We start from the raw sequence: 10,363 nt of genomic DNA on the forward strand, positions 1-10,363 counted from the left end.
GTTTTACTCTGTCCTGTAGGGTCGCTATGAGTCAGAATCCACTCGATGGACCTCACCAGATGGAACACACAGAAATCAAATTGACTACATCTGTGGAAAGGGACAATGGAAAAGCTCAATATCATCAGTCAGAACAAGGCCAGGGACCAACTGTGGAACGGACCATCAATTGCTCATATGTAAGTTCAAGCTGAAACTGAAGAAATCAGAGCAACTCCACGAGAGCCAAAATATGACCTTGAGTATGTCCCACTTGAATTTAGAAACCATCTCAAGAATAGATTTGATGCACTGAACATTAGTGACCAAAGACCAGACGAGTTGTCGAATGACATCAAGGACATCATCCATGAAGAAAGCAAGAGGTCACTGAAAAGACAGGGAAGAAAGAAAAGACCCAGATGGATGTCACAGGAGACTCTGAAACTTGCTTTTGAGCATTGAGCAGCTAAAGCAAAAGGAAGAATTGATGAAGTAAAAGAACTGAACAGAAGATTCCAAAGGGCCTCTCAAGAAGACAAAGTAAAGTATCATAATGAAATGTGCAAAGAGCTGGAGATGGAAAACCAAAAGGGAAGAACACACTCGGCATTTCTCAGACTGACAGAACTGAAGAAAAACTTCAAGCCTCGAGTTGCAATAGTGAAGGATTCTATGGGGAAAATATTAAACGATGCAGGAAGCATCAAAAGAATATGGATTGAATACACAGAGTCATTATGTCAAAAAGAATTAGTCAATATTCAACCATTTCAAGAGGTGGCATATGATCAGAAACCAATGGTACTGCAGGAAGAAGTACAAGCTGCTCTGAAGGCAATGGCAAAAAACAAGGCTCCAGGAATTGACGGAATATCACTTGAGATGTTTCAACAAACAGATGCAGCACTGGATTTGCTCACTTGTCTGTGCCAAAAAATACGGAAGACAGCTTCCTGGCCAGCTGACTGGAAGAGATCCATATTTATGCCTATTCCCAAAAAAGGTGATCCAACCAAATGTCAAACTTATAGAACAGTATCATTAATGTCACACGCAAGCAAAATTTTGCTAAAGATCATTCAAAAATAGCTGAAGCAGTGTATTGACAGGGAACTTTCAGAAATTCAGGCCGGTTTCAAAAGAGTATGTGGAACCAGGGATATCATTGCTGATGTCAGATGGATCCTCCCTGAAAACCCGGAATACCAGAAGGATGTGTACCTGTGTTTTATTGACTATGCAAAGGCATCCAATGTGTGGATCATAACAAACTATGGATAACACCGTGATGAATGGGAATTCCAGAACGCTTAATTGTGCTCATGAGGAACCTTTACATAGATCAAGAGGCAGTTTTTCAGACAGAACAAGGGGATACTGATTGTTTTAAATTCAGGAAAGATGTACGTCAGGATTGTATTCTTTCACCATACCTATTTAATCTGTATCCTGAACAAATAATCAGAGAAGCTGGACTATATGAAGAAGAATGGGGCATTGGGATTGGAGGAAGACTCATTAACAACCTTTGTTATGCAGATGACACAACCTTGCTTGCTGAAACTGAAGAGGACTTGAAGCACTTATTAATGAAGATCAAAGATCACAGCCTTCAGTATAGATTACACCTCAACATAAAGAAAACAAAAATCCTCATAACTGGACCAATGAGCAACATCATGATAAACAGATAAAAGGTTGAAGTCAAGGATTTCATTTTACCTGGATCCACGATCAACAGCCATGGAAACAACAGCCAAGAAATCAAAAGACGCATTGCACTGGGCAAATCTGCTGCAAAGGACCTCTTCAAAGTGTTGAAGAGCAAAGATGTCACCCTGAAGACTAAGTTGTGCCTGACCTAAGCCATGGTATTTTCAATCACATCATATGCATGTGAAAGCTGGACAAGGAATTAGGAAGACCAAAGAAGAGTCGATGCCTTTGAATTGTGGTGCTGGCGAAGAACATTGAATATACCACGGACTGCCAAAAGAACAAACAAATCTGTCTTGGAAGAAGTGCGGGCAGAATGCTCCTTAGAGGCAAGGGTGGTGAGACTGTGTCTTACATACTTTGGACAAGTCGTCAGGAGAGATCAGTCACTGGAGAAGGACATCATGCTTGGGAAAGTACAGGGTCAGTGGAAAAGAGGAAGACTCTCAATGAGGTGAATTGACACAGTAGCTGCAACAATGAGCTCAAGCATAACCACAATTGTGAGGACAGCGCAGGACTGGGCAGTGTTTCGTTCTGTTGTGCATAGGGTCGCTATGAGTCAGAACTGACTCGAGGGCACCTAACAACAACAACAGAGGGTCACGATGGGCTGGAATCAACATAGTGACACACAACAACAAAAATTTTACCAACTATGACATTCTTTTCTAGCGACTGGTCTTTCCTGATGGCTGGTCCAAAGTAAATCGAGCAGAAGTCACACCATACTAACATCTAAGGAGTATTCTGGTTGTGTTTCTTCTAAGACTGGTTTGCTTGTTCTTCGGGCAGGAAGTCCACAGTATATTCAATATTCTTTGCCAACACCACAGCTGGCCCATGGAAGCAGCAGTCAAGAAATCACATGATACATTGCATGTGCTGCAAAAGACCTCTTTAAAATCCTAAAAAAGCAAAGATGTCACTCCAATGACTAAGGTACACCTGACTCAACCCATGGTATTTTCAGTCGCCTCATATGCATGTGAAAGAGGGACCATGACAAAGAAGTAGAGGGTCAGTGAAAAAGAGGAAGATCCTCAATGAAATGGATTGACACAGTGGCTGCAACAATGGACTTAAACATAGCAACGATTGTGAGCCTGGTGCAGGACCAGGCAGTGTTTTCTTCTGTTATGGATAGGGTTGCTATGAGTCATAGCCAACTTGACAGCACCTAACAGGGATAGGGAAGACTTTGGGTCTCCCTTGAATGTTTACTCCCGATGTGGGAATTTACTTGGCCACATGTTTTGCCATGTAAGCCCTACAGTTCCCCCCAGTTGCTGCCCCAGGTGGTTAAACTCCACATATTCACTCTGGCCAGCCACCGCCATCCTCTCCAGGCCTGTGGCCAGGACCCCTGTTTGCGTTTTCTAAACTTGCTGCCCCAGGTCTTTCTCGCAGTGGCTTTCCCTGGCTTCCTCTTTCTTCAGTGTCTAGTTCAAACTTCTCCACTCAGCAGCCTTCCAGTCTGCTCTGGGAAGGTGGGCCTCAGAACTCTTTCTAAGTGGTCTCAGCCCCCCTCTCTGCTCTCCCCTCCTGTTTGATTCTTTATTTTCTGTGATATGTTGTCTGTTCCATCCTCAGCTCCACGGAATTCCCTAGCCCCCAGAAAAGAATGTGGAGCTCTGCTTGCAAATTTTTGTGATTATCCTGATGAACCAAGACTGACCTGCATAGTGTTTTTGCCTTCATTAAAAAAAAAAAAAAAAGTTGCTGCCAAGTCAATTCCAACTCATATCGACCCTATAAGACACGGTAGAACTGTCCCATAGGGTTTCCAAGGAGTGGCTGGTGGATTTGAACTGACAACCTTTTGGTAAGCAACCATAGCTCTTGACCACTACACTACCAGCGCTCCTTAGCCTCCACAGATAGTTCATTTTCACTGCACACAGGACTCTAAAAAAATTCCACAATGAGTACCATCGTGGTGATAATTATTAATAATTGTTATAAATATATTGCAAAAGGTTATAATGACAACAAAAACAACCACTCAAATACTTATCATGATCTTGGTATGTTCCAGGTATCTAAATTCCAGAACAATGTTATAAAGTGGATATGATCAATATCTCTACTTCACAAGGATATAAAATGAGGTGTAGAGAGGTTGAGCCTCCCTCCTAAATCTAGGTTTGCAGTCCAAATCTACCATGTCTCCTTGGAAACCCTATTGGGCAGCTCTACTCTGTCCTTTACAGTCACTATAGAGTGGGCCAATGGAAGTACTGAGTTGTTGAGTCAGAAACTCAAATGTAGAAGACATCACACAACACTCCTGGGTAGTTAACATTGGCCAATACTGAAATGCAGTCCAATACTGACATGCAGTCCTGTGTGGTGCAAAAGGCTGATAACCAGAAGTTTGGAGGTTTGAGTCTACCCAGAGGCACCTTGAAAGGAGGGCCTGGTGCACCACTTCTGAAAAACCAGCCATTGGAAATCTACAGAGCACGGTTCTACTTGGACGTACATGGTGTCACCGTGAGCCAGAGACAACTACATGGTTTGATTTTTTTGGTTAAGTGCTGTGTGAGCTTGGCAAGAATCTAATGGTCTCTGTTTCTTCATATAAGAAGTGGGAATGAAAGAAGGCACGGATGTTCCATGGCCGATGTGAACCAGGTGATTCAAAAAGTGCTTATGAGACTCACTGCGCATGGTACTGTTTATGTTTTAAATATTGGCTATCAGAATGGGGTTAAATACGTGATCTTATTTACTTGGTAAGAGGCATGACCAGAGAGATAAACTGGGTTGTAAACTCAATGTTGTCAGCTGCTGTCAACTTGTCCCCAACTCTTGACGACCCTGTGTGCATCGTGACGCACAGGGCTTCCATTGGTGTGCATCGTGACGCACAGGGCTTCCACTGGTGTGCATCATGACCCACAGGGCTTCCACTGGTGTGCATCGTGACGCACAGGGCTTCCATTGGTGTGCATCGTGATCCACAGGGCTTCCATTGCTGTGCATCGTGACGCACAGGGCTTCCATTGGTGTGCATTGTGATCCACAGGGCTTCCACTGGTGTGCATCGTGACGCACAGGGCTTCCACTGGTGTGCATCATGACCCACAGGCTTCCATTGGTGTGCATCGTGATCCACAGGGCTTCCACTGGTGTGCGTTGTGATCCACAGGGTTTCCATTGGAGTGCATTGTGATCCACAGGGCTTCCATTGGTGTGCATCGTGACGCACAGGGTTTCCACTGGCTGATTGTTGGAGAGTAGATCACCCAGCCTTTCTTCACATGTTGTTGTTGTTTGGTGCCACAGAGTCAATTCTGATCCATAGTGACCCCATGTGACAGAGCAGAGCTGCCCTCTAGGGTTTTCCAGGCTGTAATCTTTACAGGAGCAGATCACCAGATCTTTCTCCCATGGAGCTGTTGGGTGGGTTCAAATCACAGACCTTTCTGTTAGGAGAAGGGCACTTGACCATTTGCTCCACCAGGGTTCTTCCCTTCCTTTGTTGTCGCTGCTTGCCATCAAGTCAATTCCGACTCATAGCAGCCCCGCGTGACAGAGTAGAGCTGTCCCATAAGGTTCTCCAGGCTGTAATGTTTACAGGAGGAGATTGGCAGGCCTTTTCTTTCACTGGTGCGCTCAACCTGCCAACCTTCAGGTGAGCAGCTGAGTGCTTAACCACTTTGCCAGGAGGGCTCCTTTCTTCCTGTTTTGCTGATGTGTGCCTTTCAGTCACTTCTGACTCGTGAAGACCCCATGCCATAGGGTAGAACTGCCCCATGGGGTTTTCTTGGCTGTAATCTTGCCAGATGCAGATCACCAAGTCTTTCCCCTGAGGAACCTCTCCTGGGTGGGAAACACCAACCTTTTGGTTAACAGCCCTTAATTGTTTGCACCACCAGGGCTCCTTCCTTCCTATAGAGATGCTATTTAAAAGCCATTGACTTGGCTGATTAATTCTGAGGTCAAAGGTATAAAAAGAACAAAAACAACAAAAAGTTGCCTTCAAGTTAATCCTGACTCATAGTGACCCCAACTGTTTCAGAGTAGAACTGTGGTCAAAAGGGTATCAAGCCTGAGTCTCGAAGTGTTGGCAACAGTCTCTTAGATTTTTCGTGCATAAAGTGTGAACCAAGAAGTGGGATGATGAGGTGGGTGGACTGTTAATTTTGCAAGGACAAGATGGTGGGCAGTGGGCAAGGCAGGGATGGGGAGAGGAGACCAGGGATAGACACAGCCTGACAAAGATTCACGAGATGAGCGATGTCCCTGTTGAAAACTTCTTTGGTGTTTTCCTCAAACCCTGCAAAGAGAAAACACAGCACCTCACTTTGCTTGGGCCTTAAACACCAAGATCCTGATAGGAACCTGCACACCAGCACAAATTACAAGTGCATAGACTATGTTCTCGAAAGCCAGTCTCTAAAAATAAATGCGATGGCCAATCATGTTTAAACATTGATTACTCCTGCTCTGCCACTTGTCATTGATATAGATGTTTTGCTGTAGGCTGCATCCATTAATTAATTTGCATCAGGCCCCACCCCAGCTGAAAAGTACCGCTTTCTAAACTAATATGTATCTCCACAAACAGGTCTGTAAAGCAGAAGTCAGAGTAGGATAGCATGATCCACCTCATCCTGCATCCTTCTGATGGCCTCGTTTCAACAATCTTTTTTAATGCATATTTGAGATGTGTTTCAGGAAGCTTATTTATCACTCCTAGAGTAATAAGGTTCAATAGTGAATGTCCCTTGAAGGCATTTACATTGCACAGCAGATACGTTCAGCTCATGATGGTTCAGGGATCTCTTTTTGAGTCTGTTCTCGGAGAAACGTGTGGCTTCCCAAGGTCATTTCTGAAGAGCACCGCTGCTAAGTGCATATTCTCATGCCATGTTTTACTTCTCCCACTAAAAACATCCTGCATGTTGCTAAAGATATTGCTGTTGTTGTTGTTGTTGTTAGATGCCAATGAGTTGGTTCCAACTCATAGCGACCCTATGAACACCAGAACAGAACAAAACACTGCCCAGTCCTGCACCATCCTCACAATCGTTATGCTTGAGCCCATTGTTGCAGCCACCATGTCAATTCAACTCATTGAGGGTCTTCTCTTTTTCAATGACCCTCTACTTTACTGTGCATGATGTCCTTCTCCAGGGAACGGTCACTCCTGATAACATGTTCAAAGTATGTGACGTCTTGCCATCCTTGCTCCTAAGAAGGATCCTGGTCGTACTTCTCCCAGGACAGATTTGTTCATTCTTTTGGCACTCCATGGTGTATTCAATATTCTTCGCCAATGTCAAAATCCAAAGGAGTCAATCCTTCTTTGGTCTTCCTTATTCATTCACACTGAAAACATCATGGCTTGGGTCAGGCACATCTTAGTCTTGAAGGTGACGTCTTTGCTTTTTAACACTTTAAAGAGGTCTTTTGCAGCAGATTTGCCCAATGCAATTCATCTTTTGATTTCCTGACTGCTGCTTCCATGGGTATTGATTGTACATCCAAGTAAAATGAAATCCTTCACAACTTCAAACTTTTCTCTGTTTATCATGATGTTGCTTATTGGTCCACTTGTGAGGATTTTGTTTTCTTTAATGCTGAGGTGCAATCCATACTGAAGGCTGTGGTCTTTGATCTTCATCAGTGTTTCAAGTGCTCTTCACTTTCAGCAAACAAGGTTGTGTCATTTGCATAAAGCAGGTTGTTAATGAGTCTTCCTTCAATCCCGATGCCCCGTTCTTCTTCATATAGTCCAGCTTCTCGCAGAATCTACTTATCATTGTTGGATGACCATGACTCACTACCAAACCACAAAGTAACATATTGGGCTTTGAGATGGTCAGATTTAGACAGAATATGTTGAGCTGCGAACAATGGGTTAATAGATTCTCTATAGCGCTCTAAGAGATGAAGGATGATGGTTTAAATCTGCAGTGGGAGTTTCTTATAGGTGGTGGCTGATTGGGGCCGGAGGCCCGGCCCACCGCTGCATTTTTCTTTTCGTGCTTGTTCAGAGGTCCTGGCATTTCTTGCCAAAAGACAGATGGTGGGTGCCAGAGAGCGCAAGATGTGCAGGTTTGGAAGTGTGAGCTCTGCTGTGCTGGCTATTTGGAAGGAGAGTTGGGGACAAGGGGGATACTGAGAGCTACCCGTGTCCTGGTCACCAAATGCTCCATGGTCGGGGGCTGGAAGGTTCTGATGAGGGCAGCTACAAGGAACAGGCTTCTGTCTGGGACTTTAAAACACACATGCAGACACACAGACAGACAAAAAGATTTTAACCTGATATTCATAAAACACAGCAAGTGGCTATTGAGCAAAGATCATTTAGTAATGGAAGGCAAGTTGAACACACCAAGATGGACATGGTACAGAAGCAGATGTGATCCTGGTTTGCCTGGAATATTTGTCTCCTTGCTTGCTTTTTGAAGGATGCTTGATGGCACAGTGGTTAAGCACTTGGCTGCTATTTGAAAAGTCAGAGGTTTGAACCCAGCAGCTGCTCCTCAGGAGAAAGACATGGCAGTCTGCTTCTGTAAAGATTGCTGTCTTGCATCTACCACAGCCTCCACCATACTGAGTCCAGTAAAACTAGATGGTGGCTGGCTATCACCATTGACCGCTATGACAGGGATCACAGTACAGGGGTCTGGGCAGAAATGCAGAAAAATGTAGAACAAAATTCTAACTAAAAAAAAAAATCACCAGACTTGCTGGCCTGACAGAGACTGGAGAAACCCGGAGAGTATGGCCCTCAGACACCCTTTCGTCTCAGTAATGAAGTCACTCCTAAGATTTACCCTTTGGCCAAAGATTAGACAGTGCCATAAAACGAAATGAGACTAAAGGGGAGCATAGCCATGGGGCAGGGAATGGAAGTTAGGAGGGGGACAGGAAAGCTGGTAATAGGGAACCCAAGGTTGAGAAGGGAAAGTGTTGACAAGTCGTGGGGGTGTAAACGACTGTCATAAAAGAATATGTGTACTAAGTGTTTAAGGAGAAGCTAGTTTGTTCTGTAAACCTTCATCTAAAGTACGATTAAAAAACAAAAGAACATTGCAGCCTTGGAAATGCTATGGGGCAGTTCTACCCTGTCCTACAGGGTACCTATGAGTCAGAATGGACTGGATGACAATGGATTTGGGTTTTTTTTATTTCTGGCATCCTTTTGGAAAAAAAAACATGGGCAGGTAGTGGGGGCAGCCAATGGGAGAGCGAAGCAAGAAATGACAAGGAAGCACATGCATCCCATTACAAAAAAGAAAAAGGTTTTGGCCCTTCAGTAATCCCCTTGTTCCATTATAACACTAGGTAACAGTTGAGATTTTCATTATGTGTTTGCTTTCCCAAAGAGGACGTAGTTGTTATCTATAACTACACAAGGTTTATCTTTTATCAGAGAAGGCTGAGTGGTACAAATGATTTGCTATCAGCTGCTAACTTAAAGGAAACTTGGTGGCTCAGTGGTTAAGTGCTACAGCTTCTAACCAAAAGGTTGGCAGTTCGAATCCACCAGGCACTCCTCGGAAGCTCTGTGGGGCAGTTCTACTCTGTCTTATAGGGTCACTAGGAGTCACAATTGACTCAATAGCAACAGGTTTGATTTTTTATTTTTTGGCTGACTTACACAGTGGCTATTTGAACTCACCCACAGGTTCTGTGGAAGAAAGGCCTGTGATCTACTTTGGTAAATATTACAGCCAAGAGAAGGCTGTGGAGTAGTTCTTCTCTGTAACATATGGGGTCTCCATGAGTCGGGGGATGACTCGACGGCAGCCCACAACGACAACTACATATCTTTTATCTCCCTTCCTTGAATGCTCCTGTTGTTGCTAGCTGCTGTCGAGTTGGCCCCCAACTCACGGTGACCCCAAACACAACAAAACAAAGTGCTTGCTGGTCCTGTACCAGCCCCATGATCCACAGGGTTTTCACTGGCTGATTTTTGCATGCAGATTGCCAGGCCTTTCTTCCTAGTCCATCTGGCCTGGAAGCTCCTCAGAAAACTATTCAGCATCACAGCAACACTTAAGCCTCCACTAACAGTCAGGTGGTGTGTGAGCCTTCCTTGGACAGGCAAAGCAAAAGTCAGAATTTGATTTTGCTTAAGTTCTTGCTTTTGATGGCAAGGGGAGTGGAGAGGGTAATGAGTGTTTAATAACACGGCGGCCCCCTGTGGGGATCTTTCACAAATAAATGGATGTGACTGTGGTAAGGCTCCGAATATCATACGGCTAGAAACCCTGGTGGCGTGGTGGGTAAGTGCTACGGCTGCTAACCAAAGGGTCTGCAGTTCGAATCCACCAGCCACTCCTTGAAAACTCTATGGGGCAGTTCTACTCTGTCCTATAGGGTTGCTAGGAGTCGGAATGGACTCAATGGCAATGGGTTTTGGGTACCATGTGGCGGGTCTTTTCACTTCCCTCCCACTACCCTGTCTTCCTGCTGAGTCCTCAGCCCTGTGATGCTGAAGCCGCAAGTCAAGGAATGCCTGGGACCAGCAGACGTTAGGAGAGACAAGGGAGAGTTTGTGTTTCAGAGCCCTTGGAAGGAATCTACACAGCCAATACCCTGACTCAGACTTCCACTTCAGAACTCAGAGACAATAAATTTCGTTCTTACAATCCACCCAGTTTGCAGTATTTTGTTATGGTGGCCCTGGGAGGTTAAC

Source organism: Elephas maximus, chromosome Y (genome assembly GCF_024166365.1).
Source record: "Elephas maximus indicus isolate mEleMax1 chromosome Y, mEleMax1 primary haplotype, whole genome shotgun sequence".
In the NCBI taxonomy this organism is placed as follows: domain Eukaryota; kingdom Metazoa; phylum Chordata; class Mammalia; order Proboscidea; family Elephantidae; genus Elephas; species Elephas maximus.